Source organism: Molossus molossus, unplaced genomic scaffold (assembly GCF_014108415.1).
Source record: "Molossus molossus isolate mMolMol1 unplaced genomic scaffold, mMolMol1.p scaffold_m16_p_12, whole genome shotgun sequence".
NCBI classification, from domain to species: Eukaryota; Metazoa; Chordata; class Mammalia; order Chiroptera; family Molossidae; genus Molossus; species Molossus molossus.
Genome location: NW_023425347.1, coordinates 58,295,172 through 58,322,580, shown reverse-complemented (window position 1 = coordinate 58,322,580; position 27,409 = coordinate 58,295,172). Strand labels below are relative to the sequence as shown.

At 41.7% G+C, this 27,409-nt stretch overlaps 1 protein-coding gene, 1 long non-coding RNA gene and 1 other non-coding gene across 24 annotated transcripts in view; 2 read left to right on the top strand and 1 right to left on the bottom strand.

Annotated features, from left to right (window-relative positions):
- Positions 1-27,409, top strand: part of NFIA (nuclear factor I A) — a 355,490-nt gene that overhangs the window by 39,544 nt on the left and 288,537 nt on the right. The gene's annotated exons all lie outside the window — the stretch shown is intronic.
- LOC118626012 overlaps positions 1-27,409 on the top strand; it is a 52,606-nt gene that overhangs the window by 20,424 nt on the left and 4,773 nt on the right. Inside the window, exons 4-6 of the long non-coding RNA XR_004958831.1 lie at positions 26,069-26,199; positions 26,335-26,519; positions 26,727-26,915. This is a non-coding gene — a long non-coding RNA (uncharacterized LOC118626012). The remainder of the gene's footprint in view (positions 1-26,068; positions 26,200-26,334; positions 26,520-26,726; positions 26,916-27,409) is intronic.
- LOC118627366 lies at positions 4,100-4,302 on the bottom strand. The gene has a single exon (XR_004959117.1). It is a non-coding gene; the product is annotated as a small nucleolar RNA SNORA73 family (small nucleolar RNA).

Genomic DNA, 27,409 nt, shown 5'->3' with positions numbered 1-27,409 from the left:
AGAATTTCAAGTTTGCTCATTTTGGCATACTTTTAAAACAAAAGTGTTACTGTTGGATCTGGGAATGTGATGGGTGAATGAGTGTTTCAATGAAATGACATAAGTCTGTATAATTTGGAGGGTAATGATGCCTTAGAACAAGAATAAATCTGGAGCGATGGAAAGGCTCCATATTCTAGATGAATGTGTGCTTCCTCTTCTGAGTCTGAAAAATAAAATTAAATCTTTATTTATACCAATCCATTGGGGTTGGGGGTGGGGGGAAGCTACATGGACTGGATTTATGATAAATTTCAGGACAGGAATATTAGCTTTAACCTCTTTCCTCACATTGCATATGATATTTAATCCATCATCTTTGTTTTAAACAAACAATATGCAAGCTGTTGCTGGCATTGGTATAAAGCTGATGGTCCATCTGGAGAGCAGGAATATAGATCAGGAAAATAAGAGAATTGAAACTGGGTGCAAGGGCAGATTTGCATGTGTAAAGCCTTCCTGTTTTACCAGCTTTTTATCAAATTATTTAATATTAGGCAAAGCATTCCTCTTTCTTGAATCTGAGCGCCTTACTGGAGGAAGAGAGGCTTCAAAGCTGAAGGAAGAACAATTGAGTTCTGAGAGACAATAAAATAACAGCCACTGCTGGCCACGACTGGGCAGAGTGGAGGGAGCACTGCGGGGCTTTAGTTCCTGTTCCAGCCCTGGGAGCTTTAGGCAGTCATTTTAGCTTCTTGACCTTCAGTGTCTTTTGAGTCTAGTTATTTCAGCAACCATCTATTGAGGCAACTGTGAGAATTTTCTCTGAGCCAACCATTACGCTAGGCACTGTGGATCCGAAGATGATTAAGACTAGGTCCTACTCTCAAGAGGCGGAAGGTCTTGTAGTGGAGAGAGACTTCGTAGCTGCGCAGTGCAGCGAGTGTTTGTATGAGTATCGGTCTCATAAAGGAAGGAGAGATTAATTCTGTCTGGAGTAGACAGGAAGGTTTGTATTACAGGACCTTCGTACGGATTTGCTATTTTGACCAGCTGAGGAGCAGGCATTCCAGGTATCTGGATAGTGAGAGATTCATAACAAATTATCAACAAAGTTCTTTCCAGTTCGGCGTTCGTAGTGTTATCAATGTAAAATTCTTTGAATAGCTTTCCACTGATGAGTTATTCTCTGAAGAGTGTTTATTGTCATGGTTCAGAGAAAATAATAATGAAAGAAACAATGATTTCCTTGAGTTATAAAATTGGGGCTGGAGGGGAAGAGGCAGCTGGGTTTTTTTCCTCTTAATTATGGCCCTATTTGAAAATTCAACCTGCTCATAGGGTGGCAGACACTTTGTGGAGAGGCCTGCCTTCTTCCTTCCAGGGAGCGGCAGTGGATGGAACCACTGCAGCCTGGCCCCCCTCCACGCGTGGAGGGGATCCAGGTGGTCATGTCCAAGTGTGTCTGTGTGCAGCAAGGCTTCCGAAATGACAGCAGAGCCCGGCAGCTTCCCAAGCAGCAGTGACTCTGGACTGCGCCCACCAACTCTGCTTCTCACTCAGAGGGTTAAGTCTCTGATGCCTTGGGAGGTGTGGAGCCTGGGACTTTTCTTCCTTTTTTTAATTTGTCATTTTATTTTTTAAATTTTTGAGTGGCGGGTGATGATTTCTTGACAAAGGAGAGACTCTCTCTTTTAAAAATATTCTAAGTCAAGATCTTGTATAAACTCACGGGTTAGGAACAAAATGGGAATCCACCTTTTTTGTTGTTGTTTATGAACAGCCAATAATTTATTCACATGTGACATTTGAGCTGGCGTTTTTCCCCCTGAGATGACAGTCGCTTCCGCCGTTGTTGTCCTAAAGCAAAGTCAGAATAGCCCTTTGCTTTGTCCCAGTTGGTAGTTATATTTCACCCTCTTTCTTGCCTTTTTCATTTAGACCTTATGGTATTTCCTAATCCTCAGATTGTTTTGAAAGTCTTTGATTAAAAGATGCTGATAAAAGAATTCGATAACCAAGTTAGGAATGACAAGGCTATCTGGAGAAGACCGAATGATTTGGCAGCCTAACAAATTCTATTCAGAGCACACAAAGAGATCCTGGAATGTTTTATAGGGACTCGTGTTTGGGGAATGGTATGAACTCAGGTTACCTGCAGACTATGGTGTCATATGGAAACATTTAAGAGCTTATGGAAAATTCTTTGAAATAAAGTGGAATGAGCTAGCAAGCATATAATACCCAAGAAGAAAAATAAGAGCATTCATTCTGATTTCAGGTGGCTGCTCAAGGAAGGGAGATGGATGAAAGTAAATCTTTTTCAACTTCATACACATAATGCAGAAGATATATCACCTAAGCATAGTTTTGCTAACCAAACCCTAGACTTAAAAGGATATTAGAGGCCATCATGTCTAACCACCTTCCTCTGTAGGAACCTCCTGTGTGATACCCCCAACGGCCTCTGCTTAAATACTTCCAGAGAAAAGTGAGAGGGGCGGGCGAGGGGCTGAGGGCTGGCAGAGGCTGACGTTGAATGCCTCACAGCTGCGGACACTGGAGGAGGCACTTTCTCCTCGTCTGACTTGTGTGTGGGTTTTATGATCTCCAGTTTACAGATGAGGAAACCAAGTTAGATAAGTAAGCAAAAGGAAACCTGCCTCGGCTCATGTGTCTAGCTGAAGGCAAAACAGAAATGAGAACCTGATCCATCTTCTTGCCCCACACGAAATTGCCTCCCAGGTGGAAGGAGAGTGCCCTTCCTCGGAAGGCAGCCTCTTCTGTCTTAATACACATTGTTTGAAAATGCTTTTTAAAAATTTGTTTAGCTGAAATCTGCCTCTCATTAATGTCTCTCCTTGGTCTAATGGAATTCTCTCTTTCCTCATGCAGGTATGTTAACAGGCACTGCTTCCCATATGGTCTTTGCCATCTTGTGCTTAGTACACACACACACACACACACACACACTCTCTCTCTGTCTCTCTCTCTCTCTCTCTCTCTCTCTCTGTCTCTCTCTCTCTCTTTCTCTCTCTCACCCTCCCTCCCTCTCTCTCTTACATGTCCTCTTGTTACCTTTCAACATTGGGAGCTTTTTGAATCCTAGAGGTCTAGACTCGAAGTGTTAGAAGTTACCTTAGTTTCTTTCATCCCACCCTGCCTGATTCCTCAACCCATTCAAACCATTAATAAAAATACCGAACAGAACAAACAGGTTAGGTTAACTTGTGATCTGTGTATTAGTTCCTGAAATTGCTTTCAGAATTTAGACTACCTGTGAATTTTTCTGGGAAGAGAGTTGATAACAACTTTCTTTTCTTTCTTTTTTTTTTTTTGTTCAGATAGAGTGGGAGGGAGAGGGAGGGAGAGAGAGAAACATCGACGTGAAAGGGACACATCGAGTGCCTGCCACCCGCACAACCCAACCAGGGCCGGGGACAAACTGCAACCGAGGTACATGCCCTTAGCGGGAACTGAACCCGGGTCTCTCGGGACTACAGGCCGACGCTAAAACCACTGAGCAAAACCGGCCAGGGCGAGAGTTGGTAACAATTTTCAAATTTTTAAAGAAACTCATTATCTTAAACATGTTATGAACTACTCAAAGTAGAGAATGTCCTCTAGGTTGAATTAACTAACCTGTTCAAGGAGGGCTTCCCAAGTGACCATAAATTCATGCAATCATCACCTAGAGCAGCAGTTCTCAATCTGTGGGTCGGGCCCCCTTTGGGGGTCGAATGACCCTTTCACAGAGGTGGCCTAAGACCATCAGAAAACACATATTTGCAATGGCGATTCACAACAGTAGCAAAGTTACAGTTATGAAGTAGCAATGAAAATAATTTTATGGTTGGTGGGTCGCCACAACACGAGGAACAGTATTAGAGGGGTTGCAGCATTAGGAAGGTTGAGAACCACTGATCTAGAGTCTAGATTCTAGACCATGTTATTTTGTCCAGAAGACATGTAAATGGTCTTGTAAGATACCTGACTAAAATGAAGGTTTGTGGTATTTTCTGCATTCTCTTGATTCTTCTGGACATTGAGAAAGAATAATTATGTCCTTAAAAGTAAAAAAGAGAATACCATATTCTTGTTTTATTTTTATTTTATTACTGGATGTTTCCTGCATGGTTTGCCACCTCAGTCATTGTCCACAGGACTCTGAGAAGCTGTAGAAATATGCAGGCTCAGATTCAGGGCCCAGCTTTCTCTGCAACGCTGTGAAAAGGACTGTGCATCACAGGCAGAGCCTTATGCTTCGCTGGGCCACGTAGACAGAGCCCGGGTGGAGTGACCTTTCCGGGGTATCCGGGTTGGAGAGACTGCAATATTCTTAAGCAAGAAATGGGCCTTTAAAAAAAAAGTCTTTGTCCAGCTGGTTTGGCTCGGTGGATTGAGCGTCGTTTCATAGACTGAGAGGTCCTGATTCGATTCCCAGTCAGGGCACGTGCCCGGGTTGCAGGCTCGATCCCCAGTAGGGGGCGTGCCGGAGACCCTGATTGATGCTTCTCTCTCTCTCCCTTCCTCTCTCTTTCTCTCTCTCTCTCTAAAAAAGAAAGTGTCCTTTAAAAAAGTAAAAAATATAAATGTTAAAGAGTGCATTTCTATTTCATTTTTCTTTGTTTTAAATTATAAGCTGAGTACTGTCTACTATAACTTTACCCTTTACCCTATGGGAACCTTTGAAAACAGGTGGGGTATATATATGAATATCCTGTATATGCCTACTTATCCATTGTAGGCTAGGTGTTTGTTGGCTTCCTGTATAGACTGGGAGCTCCTCAAGGGCAGGGGCCTTTGCCAGTCCTTGACTACCTAGCACTAAGCCCAGTGTCTGGCAAATACTAGACTCTTAAGGTTTATGAATTGAATGGAATGATTTAGATGAAACTGCCTGTTATTTGGTATTCTAGTAGCAGGTTGTTTATTTAAGTCCACCTTATATCATGTTCTTATATTTTGGGTGAATGGTGTAAAAATGCAATTGTACAGCGCACCTAATTAATTTAATAAATAATGAAGAGGAAGAGTAATGGACCACATTGAGATGTGATCTACCGGGAAGTGAAGAACCCAGTCAAGAATTATGAGCTTTATTATATGTGAAGTAAAAATATGTAACCTAAGTAAAAATGTTGATATACCCAACCTCCTCATATGTTGTTGTTTAAAATGGGTATTGGCCTGCATGAAATGGAAATGAGTGATTTTGCATACATAAAAAGAGAATTTTAGATATTGAGACCTTAGGGAGGTCAACTGATATAAATCCTATACTTTTCAGACAAGGAAATTCAGGTTCTGATAGTGAAGTGATTCACCTAGGGTCACATACTCAGAGTAGTAGTACTCTCCAACAAATGGTGGTGCCTGCCTCATGCTTTTCTTTCAGAAATTTTTTAAATGTTAAAAGTGTAAGATTAAGTAAAGGGCATTTCTAGACCATATAGAAGTAGCCAAGTTGCCCCATTATTTTATTATGTAAATATATATATTTATATACTACACACACACACACATTATATATACATATATACATATATATACACACATATACATACACACACACACACACACACACACACACACATATACCCACCCTCATTGTCTCACAGAGTAAGAATGTAAGTCCATGCAGCTTGGTTTTAAAGGGCAGTTTCTATACAAGTGAAATATACACACAGAAAGACAACTATCATCCTTTATCATCGGACATTGCTAGTTCTTTGTGGTATTTCACATTAGGGACATTTTCCGTGGGGAGTATAGAAATAATGAATATGTTAAAAAACATCTCATAAAGTTAGGACTGTTGAGAGACATTTAGAATACATCCATATCTTCCTACCAACTGTCTCTTGGGGGCCCGGCTAGAGTTAGTATCCTGGCCTGATTGACAAGGGAATTGACTCGGTGTAGTGGTTCTTATATTGTTATGATGAACCTTACTTGACTTTTTTCTTCAAAAAACCGAAGTCACTGTCTTTGCTTCCAAGCATGATAGTCCTGTCTCCTCAGCCTAGACTCTAAGCTTTTCATGCTCCCAGAGTGACTTATTCAGTAATTACTTCCACTTTGTATTAAAACACTTTTGGTTGCTGAGGGAGGAAGAAGAGGAAAGACCAACCCATTTCCAGTTTGTTTGGGCTACACTGATTTTATCTTTTAAATTGCTAGTGAAATGAGAAAGATGCCTGGTTTTTAAAGCATCAGAAATGCCAAATGTATGATGAAGACGACAGATGTTATCGTATCCTTAGAGCACTGGACAAAAAAGACATCCCATTGCCCTGGGACTCTCAGATCTTCTGGAACCTTTTTTAAAACAAAATGGGCAAAGTTGCTACTCATACCCAAGGGAAGAGAAAGTTAATGAATAGAAAAGGCAGAATTTACTTAGGAAAATAGTGGAATTAAGCTCTGGACAAAGCATGCATCAGTGATGCATAACATTTTTGTTAATTGGGTCTTAACAGGTTTCTGACTCATGTGGTAATCATTGTAGAAGTGGGTCATACTAGACCATGCCAGCGGCATATCCCGCAGCTATAAGAACTCTTACCTACTTGTGCATGTACACCTGAGTGTCTGGAGGCGTACGTTTCTATAGCTTAATTTAGGTTCCACATACACTTCAGTGGTTAAACCTGAGCTAGACGCAAAGAGTTTGTTTCCATTAAGAAAATGAATCTTTTATGTGGACCAAGGTCAGGTTAGTTAATTTGTTTGCTTTTATTGGAATAACTTTTCCCATTCCAATTCATCACTTAATTTTAAGTGGTTCTACTAAAATACCCATTAAAGTCCCTTACATTTCTAACAGACCAGGGCTATGACAGGTTCGTGTGACTTTTTTTTTTTTTCTCCAAGGCACAAAGGTAGCTTTTCCGGTCATCAACCTATTCTTCCTTGTCTGTAATTTCCCAACAATGAGGGAACATTTTATATAATAGCAGTGTGAACTTTAATCGAAAAGAGACCAAATAAAGTTTTCACAAGAAACAAGATTTATTAAAATATAAAAATGCACCCGACTGTGATAAACATTTCTTGTTTTAAAATAATATAACTTTTTCCTTAAATTCTTCTTTTTTTGCCCAGTACATTTACCCTCTTTCCCATTGATGTATTGTCCAGCAGCTCAAAGTTGACTTTTGATAGTAAAGGAAATGTGATGTTATTGCTCTAATTAGTGGTGACAAAAGATCAATTAATGGTATAATTTAAAAAAGTGTCTAGACCTGTTGTTTGTGGTGAACAAATGAGACAATTAATTTGTGTCTTGACATAGATGTGTTGAATTCCCTTCCTAGATTTTAAGGGGGTGCGTTTTAGTGCTGACATGCACATTTAATTGTGGACAGTAGGAACCAGGCAAGCATATTAGGGAGAGAATAGGGCCCCTAATGTCTCAGCTAGAGCCATATTTTAACATACTTGACACCTTTCTTTGGAGTTGGTGCTATATCAGCAACTTGTACTCACTGGGTCTGGAGCCTTACCCTTTTAATATTTTATCACTAAATGCTTAAGTGTTTATGTTGCAAAAAGAAAAGGAAGATAGGATTCCCAGTTGGACTCTCAGACCACGTGAACATGACAATATATGATGACCATGTCATTGATGATTTGGGTTCCATGTGTAGCAGTAATTTTTGAGTTGATGGGGCAGAATAGTGAGTAGTGATTTTTGCAAATCTGGTTGGATTTTCTTCTGATACAGAGCAAGCTGTTTTTCCTACATTGAAGCCTGGGAAAGCTATGTGACTGTAAAAAGAGTAACCGTATCTCTTTTCTGAGTTGTTGCCAAGCAGATGTAGACTTTTGGAACATGCCCAGAAAACTTCTACAGCTGATACTTTGGTGACTTGTTCCTACTTCTGGCTTTATTGGCACCTATTAAAATAGCAGAGGAACATGATTTTGTGTTGGTAGGTCACAATTTTACACACTTCTATAGAAGCAATTAAATATAGGTAAACCAGTTGATTGAAATGAAGTAAACCCAGTTTTCTTTTTGAGACTAGCAGTGGAGATGTGACAGTCCTTTTGGTTATGTCGCTCTTGGACAAAAAAAGAATCAAGAGAATTCATCTAAAAAGTTATCTGAGAGTTTAGCACTGAATATCAAACAAAACAGTCCACTGTGATGACTATATTAATCTCGGTTTTTAACTTCACCCCATTCATGGATCATGCTCTGTGGATGTACCTGAGCAGCACTTGGTTTGACTTTAAATTCTTAGATTACTGGCTTCCACCGTCATGTTTTGTATTCTTTCCGCGGTATTAATGTTGCAAAGGCTGTTCAAAACGGGGAATGAGTAACAATGTCAGGTTCACAAATTTCTCAGAAAATGAGCATTTTCTGTAACATCAGGCTAGAACAACAAAGGTTAATGCCATCCTCTCAGGTCATGTGGTCGCAGTTGAAATCCTATAAGCCTCCGAGGTAGTGTGCTTTTGGCATGGATGGTACAAGAGGGAATGTAGTTGAATTCATGGACAAACTCTGTTGCTGGCTAAAAACAGTTAAACAAGGAGAAAAGAGAGGACTAAAGCAACAAAGTCTGCTTCTTTTTTAGGAGGAGTTGGAAGATGAGGAGTAATGCAACACTTGAGATATATATGTTAGAAACGTAGAACAAATCATAGATCAAACCGAAGGACTGCTGAAGTTTAGAACATGGCCGAGGGTATAGATGTCAGATTTTCTTACACAATAGAGGCTCTTTTGTTTCAGAGTTCACTCTTGGCAAGAAACTCTCTACCACTGCGTTAATTTCCTGTCGATCTTTCATTCAGCAACAGAACTAGAGATGGGGAGCAGACATTCCCCCCCAGCCCGGGCTTTTTCAGACTGTGCTTTGTGTAAATTAAAAAGAGGAAAGTAAAGAGAACAAACTTTGTCCAAATAAGATGTCCGTGTGTATTCTTTGAGATCCCGTGTGTGTGCTTAAAATGATCCTTAAAAAAAAACTCTCTTCGTAATTTTGAACCTCTTCTTTCTCCAAATACTTTTATAGCCATTTTACCCCCTTCTCAGCATGGAAACAAATGTGTAGCTCTAATAGATGTTACTTTGCTATTTACGTAGATTGTTTTAAAAGGCGAGCTGTGCTGTGGGGGAATGAGGAAGGAAGGGAGGCGGGAGTGGCTGGGTTTATTTGTTCTGTGTTGACCTAATGAGAGCAGTTCTTAAAAAATAATAAATATTTATATGTGATCTTAATTTTTAATGAGTCTCATAAACTGGTTGGTATACAAAAGTGTATGAAAAGCCATATATATTAAACTATACATATTTTAAATACACACAGATGGACACTTAGAACGTTTTAGGGTGAGAAAGGACCTAACTGGTGTTGTTGCTGTTGTTTTCCTACTATCAAGAGCAATGCCTGACACATAACTGGTGCTCAGTAAATATTTGTAGAGTTAAAAAATGAATGTAAGTAGGGATGGCGTTAGATTAAAATTCAGAAGACCTGGAGCCTACTTCCGGCACTGCCATTAACCACCTGTGTGAAGTGGCTGCAGTGACTTAACATCTGCTCCTCTGTTTCTTCAAGATTGGAAATAATAGTACCAGACTTCTTGCCTTCATTTAAAAAAAAAAAAAAAAGGTTAAATGATATCCAAGGGATGCAAAAGTGGTTTGGAGACCACAGGGTGCTTTAAAGATGTGTGTGTGTATATGAGAGAGAGAGACACACAGAGAGAGACACAGAGAGAGACACACACAGAGAGAGAGAGAGAGAGAGAGAGAGAGAGAGAGAGAGAGAGAACAGAAAATCCTTTATCTCTTTGCTTCTCAGTTTCTTTCTTAGGAAAATCAGATTATTTAAATCCCATTATGCACAGCTCTCCTCTGTTCTTCCTAAGCCTCTGTATTCCATTACCTCCAGTAAATCAGAAAAAGGTGGTGAGTCAGGCTGTTGTGGGCTCCTGTCTCCTCGTGTCCCTTCGCTCCGCGGAGCTCAAGTACATATATCTCATGAAGTTTCTTGTCTGTTTCAGCTGTACAGGGTATAACATATGACTTGGGGGCCCTTAGATACGACCACTTTCAGATTCTTTAATTTACCAAATTATTTATTGTTAATAATGAGATTGATTACTTATGAATTTAACATGAGAGTCTGGCTAAAATCAGTGTCAATGAAGTTAGCTATAAAGATATTTTTTAAAAAGAGTGTGTGTGTGTGTCTCTGTGTGTGTGTGTGTGTGTTTTAATAATAATATGTCCCAAAGCTGCACATCTGGAAGGGGAAAGGTTAAAAAGTAATTAGAAAGGTATTAACAAAGAAAAAAGAGGTCATCATTATCAGGGCAGTTGCTTTTTTTAAAAAAAAAAAAAACTCCTCAAGGCTTTACATGCATTCATTCTCTGCCGTTACTTTTTGACTTGGGATTCTTAAATGTAAGCATTGATTAACAATATAGGGTGGCCCTTCAGGTTAACATTGTGCCTTAAATTAGGAAGAAAACGGTGTGAAGGCTGCAGTAGACTGCAATAGCGTGGTAGAACTTGTAGATTTTAAGTTTTTTAACTCAATCCATCTACTTTCATTTGGCTCTTGGAAGAACTGAGGCCCAGATAGCTCAGGCCAAGAATCTTTTTGGAAGATCATGTGACCAGTTATTTGAGAGTCAGGGATATAGCTAGTTCTTCAGATTTCCAGACTTCTATTCTCCGCTGTTACTGTTTAATTTTCTTAAAACTAAACAATATTATAAATCCCACTTAGAAGAGCTTTCCAAAATACTATTAGTGTTGAATGCCTTAGCATCACATTTTCTAATGATAGTCACTCAGGTTTACCAAGCCAGAAACCTAACTTTCAGATGAACAAGTCAGTGATATCTATGTGCCGTCACCGGTCAGACATATCTATAGATCACACGTCTTAAATCTTAAAGAATGCAAGTAATGCTCCCCCCACACACCTTTTCTTTTTTTTTTTTTAATGACAGGAGCTATTGACAACCCTCCACTGTCACATCCATGCGGCTTAAAATATATGCTGCTTATTGAAAGAGTTGTTCAACTTAAAAACTCAAGAGATGTATTACACCATGTAATTTGCCTGCATTTGTCCATGCATTCTTTTTAGAAACCTGATCTTATTTATGTCTGCTTTTAACATATAGGCGAGGTTAAGTTATGTTAAGCATGTTGTACTGAGGCTTGATTCACGGTGCTGCAGCCTGGCTTTCTTCCTTGATTAGCTTTAATCAAACTCTCCGCATTCCATGACCTTAATAAAGCTATTTTTCCTGACAACTGAGGATGGTCTTAACAAGCACAGTTCATCTGTGCTGCAGCGAAGGCTTAGTTAAGATGGGGTCTAGGTCCTCATTAAAGGCCACAGCATGGAGTGTACGAGGAAATGATGAAATGGTGCTCCCTGAAACATCTCTTCTTTAAATTTAATTAGACAAATTATCCGCAAACCAGTAGATGCCCTGGGAAGGCAATCAACATTAGGGCTAATAAAAAGCTTGGATAGTAAAAAAAGGGCTGGGGGAGGTGTTTTAGAACCTTCCTGACACTCTTATGAGAGGTCAATTAACCCTGATTGCTAAACATAGAAACTAGATGAATTTCAATATTGATTTAGAAATTAATTTTATGATGCTGTTCTGAGTACAAAAGGACAGTTTATACTTAAATCTTTTAAAGTTTGGCATGTGCACACAGGACTTTTTATGAATACTTTGTAAAGTATTCACATGCACTTGATATATCAGGTGTTTTATACACTGAGGCCTAGTTAAGGCTTGACTTTGGAGTTTTGACAGGCCTGGGTTCAAATTCAAGCAAGTTCCCCTGCTAGCTTGTGTGTGTGTGTGCGCAAGTTACTTCTGTGAGGCCCAGTTTCATCATCTATAAAACAAGCAAAATAATTCTTTTCCTGAAGAGGCTTTATAAGAATGAAATAAAGTAAGTTAGATTATAAGTATAGAATACTTGGTATAATACCTGGCACATAATAGGTGCTCAAAAATAGATGCGTCGTATTTAAAAGAAACTTCCACATAGTTCTTTCAAGTGAACTACCCTATACATATGTAAATTGGATTATGAATGCAAATATTCTACACATGATAGTATGGATCGAGATCGTTTTAAGGGAAAGTACCGGGGACAGAAATGGAGAGTTTTTTGGAAAGATTGGTGACTCAAGCCCAGAACCGCCAAATGGAGAGCTGTTTCAGACTTTGAGACTTTTTAAGTGCTCTGTGCTAAGCATCTTGTGTACCTTTTACAATTTCATTTAATTTTGAAAACAGCTCTGGAATTCACTCTCTTTCACAGACCAGAAAGTAAGGGAAGACGTTAGGGGACTAATTTTACAAACAAGGAACAATGGATTCAAAAGACCGAATTGTGTGTTGCCATGGGAAAATCAGAACTGGGACCCAGGGTGGGTTCGGGACAGTTAGATGGAAAACTAGTGCAAATGTCTATCACTTTTAACATCAGATTCGCCATAAATGTTCATGGGATACACAGCTCTTGCTTCCTTTTCATCCTTGGATGAATTCTAAATAAACTTATTTTGTGTTGCACTTAACTTGCGGTTCCATTGCTTTGGGACTGTGGGTCTCCACCTTGGCGGCCCCTCTTGGCATCACCTGGGGTAGGATCGGGCGTTAGTATGTTTAGCGCTCTCATGGTGATTGCAGATGTGCGTTCACATGTGCCCACCTCGGGACGAGGTGTTTTGGTTGTCCCCGACTTTCAGCCTGTCAGCAGGAGTTGCTTATCAAATCAGAGGAAGAGATATAGAAGCCCCAAAACCTTTTCCAGTGGTGATAGATGTCTCTTATTCATTAATTATCATGTAAACATTAAGTGTTCTTTATACTTACTGTTAGCTCATTTTCTTTCTCGATTTTTTTTCCAGTTGAGGGAGGCCGAATTAGGAGCAAAGATTGGGGCAAAGAAAGAAAAGTGGTTATGGCAACTTTCCATTAGAGAAATAAAGAGCAACAGAATTCTTTCATTTATTAAAAAAAATAGTTATTATTTTCAAAATACACTGGTGTCCCCCCCCCCACTCCCCCCACCAGTGAAAAAGATCTTTGTGGTTAGACTGATCTGTGGTCAAACCCAGGCTCTCACTTTCTAATAAAGAATTAGTCATTTTAAACACTCACAGTCTCGGTTTCCTAATCTGTAAAATAGAATAATTCTGAACTCATTTAGTTACTCTGAGAATACAAAGAAAAATGATTTGCAGAGGCCAGCCCAGAACCCGAGCTGTGTAGCCTTGCGGTGAGGTGACTGAGACTGCATCTTCGGAACTGGTCGGCCTGGGCGCCTTCCCAGGGGGCTCCGTGCGGCTTGCTGGTTCTGCAGGGAGAATGGTAGCTGACTCTTAGCCTGGGCGGCTCCTATCCAAAGAGAACTTGTTCTTTCCCCAAAGAGATTTCCTGGGTATCCCTTTTATAGATCAGAAAGTAAGGAAAGACGTTCGGATACCTTCTCTGAAAGCTAGTCTGGGGAGTTAGTAGCTGATATGAACCAGCATTCCCTGAGTTTGAGATGTTATAATTTATATTCATTCATATTCTCTCTCTCTCTCTCTCTCTCTCTCTCCCCCCCCCCCCCCCGAGTTACTTGGGCCTGCCCTGGTGGCATCTTAATGAACTCAGACAGTTATTGGGAAGTGATCTTGTCTTTCCTCCTGCCTTTAGGCACAGCTACATCTAAACTACCCCAAACAGATGTATTCCCATTCTCCTTTAAAAGACCATGTAAGGAATTTAACTATGAAGAAGTTCATTCTAGTTTCTAACATTGATAAGCATCCAGTGAAGCATAGTTCTGCTCCTAATGTTCCGTAGAGGTATAAGATTGTTTCTTTACCTCTTACAGACTTTTACAAAGAAACTTTGGATATCTGCTAAGGAGTTAATTTGTGGGATGTTTGGAGAGCTGAGTGAAAGAGTAGCTCTCCCTGCAGTTCCAAGACCTGGTGGAAATCAGACATTAAGCTCCACCAAACTTGAATGATACCCAATAAATGATGATAGGAGTATCCAGGGAGGTAGAAGCCTGGAGACCACTCACTCCCTGAGCTCCAAATCCTTAAGTGACCCTGCCACAGCCAGGCAGTGGGGCTGCAAGGCTGAGATAAGTCCTGGAAATTGGCCGGTGTACTTTTTTTTTTTTTCAAACATAGCTCCTTCCTTTATACTTTTTTTGTACCTCTGCCCCGAAGGCTACACAGCCTGTTACGTACTGATAGCTAAGTAAATCCAATCAACATTCCTTACTCCTGCCTACAGAAAAGACTGAAATTGTTTACTGGCCTCCAGGGTGTTAGTAAATATCTGGCTGTTTTTTTGTTTTTGTTTTTGTTGTTAATTGGGGGGGGAGGGGAGGAAGGCAGTGTACAGTATCTACATTTGCATTATAAAACTATAAAATTTGTACTCCAGAATAAGAGAAATAATTTACAGTAGATTTGCTTTGTTCTAAGACTGATGAGAAGTTATCTTGTTCCCTGTGTGCTGGTCCCCCTTGCCCCCAGTGGCTTTACATATTTTCTGTAGGGAAAAAAATGCTATTTGTTAAGTAGCCTGGGATATGGAAAACCCAGTGATAAAGGGATACAAACTTTTTCAGACTGTTTTGCCCTTTTGGAACGTAGCATGGGAAAGCTCATTCCAAAAGGCTGTTAGCTCCAGGCGTTCTGGCGAAGTTGAGGACAGAATCGGTCAGAATGAAATGGAAATGGGATGATAATCCACACTTTCTGTTAAATGTAGACAGGCTTGGAATGGGGCATCCTGCATTTAGAGTTAGGAACGTCATTGTACAAAGGAAGGGTGGAGGAAACCTAATTTGACAGCAGTTCATGTGAAAACAACCCACGAGTGTAAGCTGACCACAAGATTAATAGGGGCCAGCAGCGCGACACTGCCGTTTTCAAAAGCTAATGCTGTGTTGGGCTGTGGTCAAACCACAACTGGAATTTTTTTTGCCCAGTTTTGGGTACAAAATGCTAAGAGGTTTGCCAAAAAAACAGAGGCCTGGATGCTAATGGATCAGGAAATCCTATCCCAGCAGGGGCAGTTGAGGAAAGTGTGGCTATGAAGTCTGGAGAAGAGATTTCTTAGCATGACCTGAAGAACAAGCTTAAATATTTACGTGTCTGCTGGGATAATCTCTGTTGCTCCAGAAGGGGGAGGTAGGAGGGTCTTTCTCTGGAGTCTCAAACCCACACTCAACAGGGAAAACTACACAAAACAGGTAAACAAGAACTGAGTTAACATCTTGTGCTGCCTGGCTGGTGTTTCCAACACATCTGCTCCTCTTGCTGTGTTTCAGAATGAGTGGCTGTCACCAGTCTTCACCCTGTCATCCAGACCAGAAACTGGGCATCATCTTTCACTTGTTTCTTTCCCTCAAGGAGAAAGCCCTGGCATTTAAAGTTAGCACCTATGGTACTGGGCTTTTGTTGATCTCCCATAACTCAGTTGCTGATCAGTTAAATTAAACTTGTTAATTACTAAAAGGTTTTGAGCTATTTAGCCCCGAGGGATGCCAGAGGACGAGAAGACTCACAGCAGAGGGGAACATTTCACATCCTTTTTGGGGGCCAAGGTTAAGTTCTGTGTGACTCAGCACACTGACATTCTATACGACCTTAAATCCCCTCTGTTTCCTCATCTGCTTGTCTTGACCTGTTCCATTTCCACACTAAAATAGTTTCATTAATACCATGATCATGCTCAGAAGATAGTAGCTAACTGATGTAATTAACTGGTGTGTCAAAGGCTATGGGTTTACTACACATCCAACTGTCTTTCCTGGGAGGAAAATATACTTTCTGCTGCCATAATAGAAGGCTCTGCGAACATTCTGTAATAGTGTTATTATTGCCAAATAATCTGGGTGATGGTGAGGTGTTCGTGGTGCTTCCACTCATGCAGGCAGAGTGGGGGATCTGTTTCTGTGATTTGCTCCTAAAAGACAACTGTCCGAGTACTAATTGTTAGTTAAAACAGAAAAAGAGAAGGCAATTTAGTTTTGGGTTTTGGTGAGGTTCTTTTTCTTTTCTTCTTTAAAAAAAGAAATCTGTGCTTTTGGCATGCGAATGCATGCATTTAGTCTCTGCTAGAAATTTGCGTTTAAGAAAGAATTAGTAAAACACAAAGTGCTCAATCCATATCTCCTAAACAACGAAAAAGACTGCAGTTTCAAATGAGAAATTATGTTGCGAAGAAGAAAAAAGTTGTTTATTATGGCTCAAAATTTTAATCACCCAAGGGCTGTAAAGTTAAAAATAGACAGTTCTGCCTTCTGTTTATGGTAAACTTGGCTGAGTCCCGGCAAATTTCAAAGCTGAACATACTGTATGTTATTTTTACTTCATTTTAGATTCCACATTTTAAAAATTATTTCTTACAAGAAGCATATTTCAGGATATAAACTTAGCCTGAAGAACAGTATTCTTGATTTCTGCCCATATTGAAACTCCTTTGAAAATAGTAAACTATGGTTTTGGGATTTTCCTATTCTCAGGAGTCCAAATGGGTACCTTTCTAAGTCTTTTACATCATGAATGAACACAGGAATTCGAAATTGTCAAGGTTGCTTTATGTTATCTGGTTCCCTTAGTTGTAATTTTAGTTTTCTTAGCAGAGTAACTGGAGGCAAACATACACAGTGCACAGTAACTTTCGCTGACGTGTTTTCCAGAGGATGGGGCATCTTGTGTTGCCTTTATTGTTTCCTGTGAAGAACCTGGAAGACACAGGTGAGCCTCTCATGGCATCTCGAAGGGTCTGCTGATGTGCCAGAAACGTAAGAGAAAGCCTGGGCTAGACCCTCCCAGCTGTACCTACTGGACAGCGCAGCCTCTCTTCTGATAAGTTCACACCTGCTGGGAGAACACCGCTTGCGTGGCGGCTGTTTGGCTGCAGAGCAAGTAGGCTTGTTGACTCAACTCTCTTCATGCCTCCTGAGAGAGGAGGAGCACCTGGCTTCACCTCTTTGCATAACTCCTGTTGATTCTTGCCCCAGAGCGCTTCCAGAGTGCTGTTTTGGGCCTTTCCTCCCAAGGTTTTTAGAACAAGCCATTTGGGGTGGCAAAAAAAAAAAAAAAAATCTAGGGAAGGCATTAGTCTTAACCCATTACTCAATGTGGCATCTGGGAATCAAACATGCCCCACAGAGTGAATGACGTGCTTGGTAAATATTTGCTAAATATTGTTGCATGAAGGACTGTTTACTGAAGATCAAGATTTCTGTGATGACCCTGACAGAGGTGTGTTTATGATGAAGTTCATCAGAGCTACCACTGAAGAATTAGTGCCACATGCTAGACATTTAGCTGAATACTTCATAGATGTTGTTTTGAACTTCCAGAACTCATTTTATAGAAGAGAAAACAAAGCTTTCCTGGGTGGGGAACTTGCCCTCGAACATTCAGCTACAGGGCATTAGCTGTGCAGAATCTGTGCTTAATGAGTATAGAATGAGCACAGATTCTGTGTTCTTCCCAATACACCACATCACCATGATTGAGAGAGGTTGCAGTAACAGCACCCATACATTGACACATGCCTGAGCAGCCAAAGGATATGTCACAACACTTATTAAGGTGCTCACACCCTTAATCATAAGATAATCTGCCAGGCTCCAGTCAGAACCTATTTACACTTAGCTTGTACGCAGTTCTAATAAAGTTGGTTATCTGTTTTTCAAGTACACAGCAGATTCATTCATTCAGTAAATATTTTCTGAATACCTGTTCTGTGCCAAGTATTGTACTAGATACAGCGAGCAAAAAAGAATTCTTGCCTTAAAGAGGTTATATTTCAGAGTTAGGCATGGGTCGTTTCAAAGTGTGGTCCCGGACCAGCGGCAGCAACCTCACCTGGGGACTTGTTAGAATGCAGATCCTTGGTCCCCACTCCAGACCCCCTGCATCAGAAAATCAGGGGCTGTGGACCAGTGATCTGTTTTATACAGGCCTTCTCAATGATTTTGATCTATGTCAAAGTTCGAACCACTGTTCAAGAAGGCTTCAAAAAGTGTTTTTGTGTTCCTGTGGCAGGTAGCTCTGTGGAAAACTTTTGTCTTCAGACTTACCTGATGTATGTGTATATGTTGAGGTCTGACTTCCTAGTGGCATTTAGTGATGGGCAAAGCTCAAATGCTTGACCCTCACTGAGCAGACACTGGGACACTTGTATGTAAGAATATGGGCCCTGGCCCGGCCAGTGTGGCTCAATGGATTGAGCGTCGTCCCATGGACTGAGAGGTCCCACTTCAATTCCCACTCAGGGCACATGCCGAGGTTTCAGGCTTGATCCCCAGGAGGGGGCGTGCTGGAGGCAGCCGATCGGTGTTTCTCACATCGCTATTTCTCTCTCTAAAAATCAATAAAAACATATTTTAAAAAACGAATATCAACCCTAGTGTCGCATGAACATGGATTCAGATTCTTTGCCAAGCACTAGCCACCTGAATTCCTGAGAATCACAAAACCTCTCTAACCTTATTTTTCTCATTGTAAAAATGAAGATTATAGTAATGGGGCCATGCTTCATACTAAGCATCGCTGCTTGATGCAAAAGAAAATGCTCAATAACTAAATTGTTTTTCTATCTCTAGGATCTAGCTCTGGGCTTGGCACAGGGTAGGTGCTCACGGGACATTCTTTGAGAAAATGGATAGATGTTTATTTTCCTTTTTGTTTGCCATTAGCCTGAGGCCTGCAGCTCTTTAATTTCTCCCCTTTGTCCATTGTTAGGAGAAGAATCCAGAATGAGACCCAGGATTGGGCGTACCTGATGTACAAGGTCCTTTTGGAAATGTGATTTAGCCACAGCTGTTACTTAATCCTCACTAGGTGTGCTGTTGCCTTCCCCCTAGCCCTTAACTTTGGAATATTTCAAATGCCTATAAAACTTCATTTAATTAAGAGGCTTTATCTGCCTGTAGATACTTTATTCTTGAAATGCTGGTGGCATTAATAGTAAATCTGAAAGAATCAAACCTCTGCCTGTTTTGTGCCATCTCAGCACTAAGCCAAGGAGAAAAACTCTCAAGGAAATTAATGCTGTCTTCAAGCATAGCGGGGACATGGAGCTAACATACTGCCATATAACCTGGTTTCACCAACTTTCTGAATTTTTGTTTTGCCATTCTTTTTTTTTTTTTTTAATCCTCACCTGAGGACATTTTTCCATTTCTTGTTCAGATAGAGTGGGAGGAAGAGAGAGAGAGAAGCATCTACGTGAAAGGGACACATCGAGTGGCTGCCACCCGCACGACCCAACCAGGGCCGGGGACAAACTGCAACCGAGGTACATGCCCTTAGCGGGAACTGAACCCGGGTCTCTCTGGAACGCAGGCTGACACTCTAACCATTGAGCCAAACTGGCCAGGGCTGTTTTGCCATTCTTATAGCACACCACATTGTGTGGCCAAGCTGAGACGTGCCATTAGGAGGAGGATGTTTTCTCAAAATCTTCTGAGTCTGGCCACTTAGATAACCTTTCAGAAGAAACACTATCCACTGGAGATTTTGTAGTTATTCACAAATTGTCTTTTATCTCTAGACTGTCATGAGTTCACAAACTATTATTGAGCACCTGCTATGTGCTGGGTGTTGTTCCGGGTGCTGGGTATACAGCAGTGAACAAACGGGACGAGAAGCTGAGCTGAGGTGGGCTGGCATGGCAGAGGCACCCACACATGAATTCCCTGGACATAGATGCTTGCTCTCTTTCAGCTGTATAAGCACGTTGGACTGTTTGTAGTATTGTGCACCCGTTTTAAGGTTTATGTGTGAAGTTGAGCTTCATCAGCAACGAACACTCCCTGTCATTATTTCTCTGCTCTGGTACATCCCGGTGCCCCAGATTTGTGGGGTCAAGTCAGTGCTGATTTAACTCAGTTCTTCTTCATATTACTGCAAGCCCTGTGTTTTAGTTTCCTGCGGCAGCTATAACAAATCATCACAAACTCAGTGGTTTAAAACAGCACACATTTATTTTCTTATAGTTCTGGAGGTGGGAAGTCTAAACACCTGTCTGGTGTCAGCAGGGCTGGTTCCTTCTGGAGGCTGCAGGGGAGGATGTGGCCCTTGCCTCCAGCTTCTAGAGGCTGGTCTGGCATTCCTTGGCTCGCAGCTATGCCATTCCTCGCTCTGCTCCTTCTCCCAGGAGGCTGCCTTCTCTTACAAGGAAGCTGTGATTACATCCTTGGGTCTACCTGGATAATGCAGGATAATCTCCCCACCTCAAGAGCCTTTATTTGATCACACCTGCAAAATCCCTTTTGCCGTGTTCACAGGCTCTGGGATCAGGATGTGGACATCTTGGGGATGGGGTGGGGGTGGTCATTATTCAGCCAGCCACACCCTGTCAGAGATTCCCTTATCCCTGGGTTCATTGGCTAATGAGCAGATTTTGTTGAGTAATGTCTCCCATTCTTAAAACCCAACACAACACATTCTAAAATGCAAATACTTCTAACCCGGCAAGAGTCAGTTATATGTGCCTAACTACCTGAAAACCTCCTTAATCTTTCCTGTTCTATAAAATTCAGCTCAAAAACCCCTCCCCCAGGAAGCCTTCCTGGGTTCCCCTGGTCTCGTTCAATGCTCTTTTGTGATTCTGTGTAAGTGACTATCTGACCGCACCCTTCCTGTTGTAATTGTGTGGATTTACCTGTTGCCCACTGCCCCGCATCCTCCCCCATTCCCCTAAATGGGGTGCTCTTTACAGGAAGGGGCTGCTTCTGCTGGGTACACAAAAGGTATTTGGTAAGAGTTTCTGTATTAATGAACAGATTCTGTTGTCATACTTTTAAAACAATGCTTTCATGTGTATTCAACTTAATTTCGCTTAACAAGGTATTCACTTATTTACTAGAAGTTGAAAGTGGAGTATGCCACATGGGTTCAGGAAGGACTGACATCACGGGGCTTGCTCAGTTGTATTTCACACTGTGTGACACCTGCCTGGCTGTGAGTTAGTGCAGATTATGGATGGTTTCTTTCAAGTGAATATGATCCTGAAGCGGTGCACTGTTCCTTCCTTGGTGTTATCATAAACCAGGCAGGTGCTGACTATTTAGACATGATGATGTAGCCAGCCAGTGTGGCTCAGTGGATTGAGCCTAGTACCATGGACGGAGAGGTCCTGGTTCAATTCCTGGTCAGGGCACATGCCTGGGTTTTGGGCTTGATCTCCAGTAGGGGGCGTGCAGGAGGCAGCTGATTGAAGTTTCTATCTTTCTCTCCCTCTCTCTAAAAAATATCAATAAAAAAATGATGATGCAAATCAAGGTGAATGACTTAGTGCATCTCTAAGTTCTTAAAATTTGTTCCAGTCACCAAAGTTTTGTTTTATTTCTGTTTTGAAAAATAGAATTTTACTGTGTAAAAAAATATCTCTAAGTCCAATATAGTCATTATTGGAATTTTTTTTTTCTTTACAGCATTCAGGTTGATTTTTTTCCCCTTTTTGTAATAATAGATCTTGGGCTTTCTATGTTCAAATGTCATTTTTATTTGTTTTTTTCACTTAGTAGTGCTTAATGATACCATGTGAATTTTTATGGTCCCAGCTGCACCGAGGTGTGTGCCTTGAAACTTTAGTTGGATTAAGAATGTGCCTTGGAGTGAAGGCCGAAATTGGAGAAATGGGACAGCACAGGGTTGCATCTATATATGTTGCAACTAGTATTGATGAGTGGGCAAAACTCCAACATTATCCTAGGGGATTGGCTAATGTTCATTGTAAACCAATGCAAGTGAGTTCTTCCCCTGCAGGTGTGAATAGTTTTATTTAGTGGTTAGATTAGGAAAAGCAAGGGGTATTTACTGGGTTCCAGTTTATGTTACACACTGAACATTCACCAGCTGCTTAAGGTATAGCTTGCAATTGAGTGGTAGTAACAGGTATCTCGAGACATGGCTAACCCATTTCAGCATCTCCAGGGTCTGGCATCATGCCTGGTACATAGTAGGTGCTTATTAGCATTTGTGAAATGAACAGAACAATGAATGAACGGTCACGGTGGTGACCCCTTAAAAACACTGGTCCTTGCCCTGGCTGATTTGCTCAGTGGTTAGAGCGTCGGCCTGTGGTCCAGAGAGACCTGGGTTTAGTTCCCGCTAAGGGCATGTACCTCGGTTGCAGTTTGTCCCCGACCCTGGTTGGGTCGTGCGGGAGGCAGCTACTCAATGTGTCCCTTTCACATCGATGTTTCTCTCGCTCTCTCTCTTCCTCTCTCTCCCTCCCATTCTATCTGAACAAGAAATGGAAAAATGTCCTTGGGTGAGGATTTAAAAAAAAAAATCACTGGTCCCTGCTTACCTCTCTAGTCTTCTTACCACTTACCACTTTCTAGCCATATACAGTATTTGTAGCTTGCTAAATATTCCACATTCTTTCTTGCCATCAGACTTCTGTACTTTTCAGAATCTCTCTGCCTCTAAGGAAAATCATCAGTATCTCCTTTGTTTGGCTAATTCCTTCCAGCTCTTTATGATTTAGCACCTTCTAGAAGACTTTTTGGAGGCTTACGGCTGGTATCTGACTATAGTCCTGGTTCTCGTTTCATATCTCTATGGACCTGTGGGTAACAACAGGAAGTTCCTGACCTGTGCAGCTACTGAACCTGCATCTGCACCTTCTTTTCAGTAGAATGTGGATCATTGTCTGTTGCTTGCATCATATCTCCCAAACTCTACTTTATTGGTTCTGTCCATTTAGAAACGGGCAAAACATGACTCTGTGGTCAAGGGTACAGAGAGTCAAGTCAGCAGCAGATTCTGTTGCATTTACAGAGCATCAGTTTCAGGGTAAATGGGATGATGAAGGAGAACTGATGATGAATTACCTTTAGTATGGCTGATACCAAGGGGTCCAAGTAGGCAAAAGAGGTGGGAAATTGAACTATTCCTTTTCTAATTTAGTTACGAAAGTTTGGTGCACAGTGCATGCTTAGCCAACATTTGCTGAGGCTGAAAGAATAAGTGAATTAGTCTCCCCCCTTCCCCTTTTGGCTTTAGAAGATTTAAAAAAAAAATCCTTAGTCTCTCCCACAATACTTCTTTTTGCCCACATAACGGTAGCCTCTGTCTATACTTAGCATTTTTGCTAAGACTGACTCATTTTGTTTCTGATTGCCTTAGTGATATAGAACTCTGGTATCCATGGGGATGGTGTAAGACTATTGCTTTCATGCTTGGAAAAATGTAAACCTGAAGGGCCAGCTGTCTGTACTGGTCCCAACTAACTCCTGAGAGCTGTAGGGCAATCTCACTCTTCAGTTCTTTTTTTTTTTTTTTTTTTTTTTTTTCATCCTCACCGGAGGAAATTTTTCCATTTTTTGTTCAGGTAGAGTGGGAGGGAAAGTGGGGAACAGAGAGAGAGAGAGAGAGAAACATCGATGTGAAAGGGACACATCGAGTGGCTGCCACCCGCACAACCGACCAGGGCCGGGGACAAACTGCAACCGAGGTACATGCCCTTAGCGGGAACCGAACCCGGGTCTCTCAGGACCGCAGGCTGACACTCTAACCGCTGAGCCAAACCGGCCAGGGCTCACTCTTCAGTTCTTAAGCCATTGTGGAAAACAGCATCATCCAGTGGGAAGCTAATCAGCCTTTGTGACAGACAGATGTGATTCAGACTTGGTCTCTGCTATGGATGGGCTGTGTGGCTTTGGGCAAGTTGTTTAACCTCTCTGAGTTTCTGGTTTTTTGTTTTTGTTTTTTAAAATGTCTTTATTGATTTTGTGTTTTTTTTTTAAGAAAGAGAGAGAGAAACATTGATGAGAGAGAAACATCCATTGGCTGCCTCCTGCACATCCCCTACTGGGGATCGTTGAGCCCACAACCCAGGCATGTGCCCTGACTGAAAATCAAACCAGGACCTCTCAGTCCATGGGACGATGCTCAGTCCACTGAGCCTCATTGGCCAGGCCTCTTTGAGTTTCTTCAGCTCAGTTTTTAACTTGTAAAATGGGGGAACAGTATTAAGTCATAGGATTGTGTGACAGTTAGAAATGATTTTGTTAAGTGTCCTAGTCCATATTTGATGATCAGCAAATGGTAGACATTGCTATGACTGTTACTGCTTCAGAGTTCCAGTGAGGACAAGGTGATAGGAAGCACCTAGATGAGGTGGAACAGCTGAGTTAGATCTAAACTGTCTCTGTGTGTCCACAAAGGAGACTTTCCTTCTTTCTCTGGAGAAAATTCAGATGTTTAAGAAGGGAACTGAGAGTATTTTCCCAATGTTCTGTGTATTTTTGAGCTGGCTAAAAATTGATACTGATGACTAAGAAACAACTTTTAAAAATACATGTTAGGAGGTAGGGTAGTTAAGGAAAGAACACTGACCCTTGTTCCAGGGCCAAGGCTTTGCCCGAGTCCCCGTCTGTCACCGAGCTGCATCCCTTCCCCAGGAGCCCAGCACACTGGGCCAAATGATCCTGGCCCTCTACTGTGTGTCCTTCCCAGGCAAGTGTTCTGCCTGCCTGGAAGTTATGTAGGTGGCCCTAGATGGGCTGCTTTTATTATTTCAAAAAGTGTCAGCAGAGAAATAGTTAGACATTGGAGTGTCCCTTTGAAAACATTTTTATTGATTTTTTTAGAGAGAGAGAGAAATATCTATATGAGAGAGAAACATCAATCGGTTGTCTAGTGCACACCCCCCAACAGGGAGCAAGCCCGCAACCTGGGCATGTGCCCTGACTGGGAATTGAACCAGTGACCTCTTGGTGCAGGGTCAAGACTCAACCACCGAGCCACACTAGCTGGGCTGGAGTCTCGCTGTTGATTTGACATTTTGGGGCATTCAAGTACAATTGTGCTTGGCCAGAAAGTCTTCCAGCTCAGTAATTCTGTGAGTGGAAACTCTGAATAAATGTAAACCAAGAAAGGATTTTCAGGGCAAATTTTAAAATTCTCACGTGGCTTGGTTATAGCAACTGCTTAAAACACTGGGCTTCTTCAGGGGTGTTGATAATGCTCCTCCTTGAATGGGGAATGGGTTTCCCAGCTTCCCGAGAACAACAAAAACTCCCCAACAAACCCCAAAGTGTCTGAAGCGCCTGCTTCTTAAAGAGCCGATCGAAGACTCTTCTGTGGGCTCAAGAGCTGTCAGCAGTATTGAACAATTAGAGGAGGAGGAAGGGTTGTGAACAGTTGTTCCCTCCAGGCTTGGAAATTAACAAAGGCCATATTAGTAAGCTGGGGGTGGGGGAATTAAGGAGAATGGGGGTTGGGAGCAACAATTTAGAAGTGGAGGGGGTGATTGAGGGGTTTGTTTCCCAGATAGTTTTCAAAGAAAAGAGATTTGTGTAGTTTGCTGTGGGATTGAGAACACACTGCAAGATCATTGTTGTTCTTTTTTTTTTTTTTTTTTTTTTTTTAATCCGACAAATACGTCCTCTGGCATATTCCTTTTCGGCTAAAAAAGTATCTTCCTTTCCTTTTTCATGGTCATTGATGGCAAGAGCTTAAGGCCTTTTTGCTTCCCAGGGCTCAGGATTGGGTGGAGGGAAAGATACACAGAAGAGGGGAAATGGACATTTTGCAGATTTTTCTTGGGTTTTGTCACAGACAAGGGAAAACTGTCCAGTGCATAGGGAAGGGCCAGGTCTTCATTTTAGACTGGGGGGTGATTGATTTCTTTCTTTCAAGGGGCTGATGGAGGAGGTCAGTGTCTTAGAAAGGGAAGAAGCCAGGGAAAGGGAGAAAAGAAAGAATGAGATTTATGACCTTCTGGATCCCAGCTTTTATGTCGTGTTACCATTCCCAATACTGGAAGTTCATGACACCCTGAGAAAGGACCGTGGAACTCGGAGCAGTGATCTGCATGCAAAGGCGAAATGAAACAGTCCAGCAATTGCTTTGATTCAGAGACACACACAGTGCTGTCCTGGATCCCGGGTGCGGCTTCCCTTTAGTTTGTCCTCTAGGCACAGAATCCAATGTTCCACGCACTGATGAGACAGACCACCCAAGGCCACTCACGGTGCTTACAGAGGAGTCATTTCAGCAACGGGACTGCTTCATTATTCTCTCTGCAGTTAGCCCTCCGCACTCAGAACGTGGAAACCTTTACATCTGTCGCCAAAGAATACGAAACTAATAGGTGTTTCTCAGAGAGCCCCATCCGGGTCCCATAACCCCGAGCTAATAATTGAAGATCTTTAAAAATGTATGTATCTTCCATTTTTATTCCATATGGCCCCTTAGGTAACATGACCCAATGTGACCATTAAATGACCCTGCTTACACTTGGATTACTCAGTACAAAGCAAATTTATGGTTGTTTATTCTCTCCTCCTATCAGCTATTAGTGCCTAATCATATGGTCTATCGATCATGAGATTAATCGCCTGCTCAAAGAGGCAGCAGGTCTTGTGGAATGCTGCACTGCGCCAGACTGAACTTCAACCTTTTATACAAACCGGAGGAGTCAAAATCATCATTCACTGCCTGCAGCCCCTGGTCCCCAGGCCTCCTGAACCCCAGGAGGTAAATCCATGCTTTTTCAAACAGTGTACTTTGCACTTCCTTTCCTTGTGTAAAACTTCACCTCATTGATTCAGGCAGGCACTTGCAAATAAAATCCTTTGCAAGGCATCCAATAAATAATGATCTACACAGAAAATAGGAGGGCTTTCTTATACAAAGCCCCACAGTGCTGCCCTCATTAAAGGTCTGTCCGTATTTCTATTTCAGATTCTCATTTTGGAAGATTTATCACTGGGCCATTAAAGTTTTCTTGGGCTAAGACTTTCCAAGAGTGTCACGATCTGAGACCCCTACCCCCCTTTTTGTGGAATGTGTTTATTTGAAGATAGAAATAATGAAGTCCAAAAACATTATCACACAGTAGCACATGTCTGCAAAGACAGGACACTTTAAAATGTGAGCACTGCACCCCCTGAAGTGACTTCTCGTCACCTCCTCTGTGTCCTCATGGGATTTATGAGAACAGATAATCAGTGTAATGTTCTTGCTGTATTGTAATGTTTGTTTCCAGGCCTGTATATCCCGCTGGAAGGAGAGCGAGGGTAGGGGTCTTAGTCATTTGTCTTGATAGCCCTGCTTGTACCAGAGGGCCTCACCCAACATAAGCACTGGATTTGTTCAGTAAATGCACCAAAGGATGGGAATCAGGAAGCTTTCGTTCCCGTCCTGACTTGGTTGTTTAAGGTGCGGGGTGAATTCAGGCAGTGGATGTAGACAAGTCACTTCTCTGAAAACAAGTCTCCTGGTCAATGAATTGAGTGGGCTGGCTGGTCAGTTGTTCTTTGAGTTGAATGCTGCCGGCACAGTGTTTTCAAACATTTGAATCCGAACACCCTTAGATGGAATCTGGGCTGTCAAGTTTGCCATAATCCCCACGGTTTCCTATGACA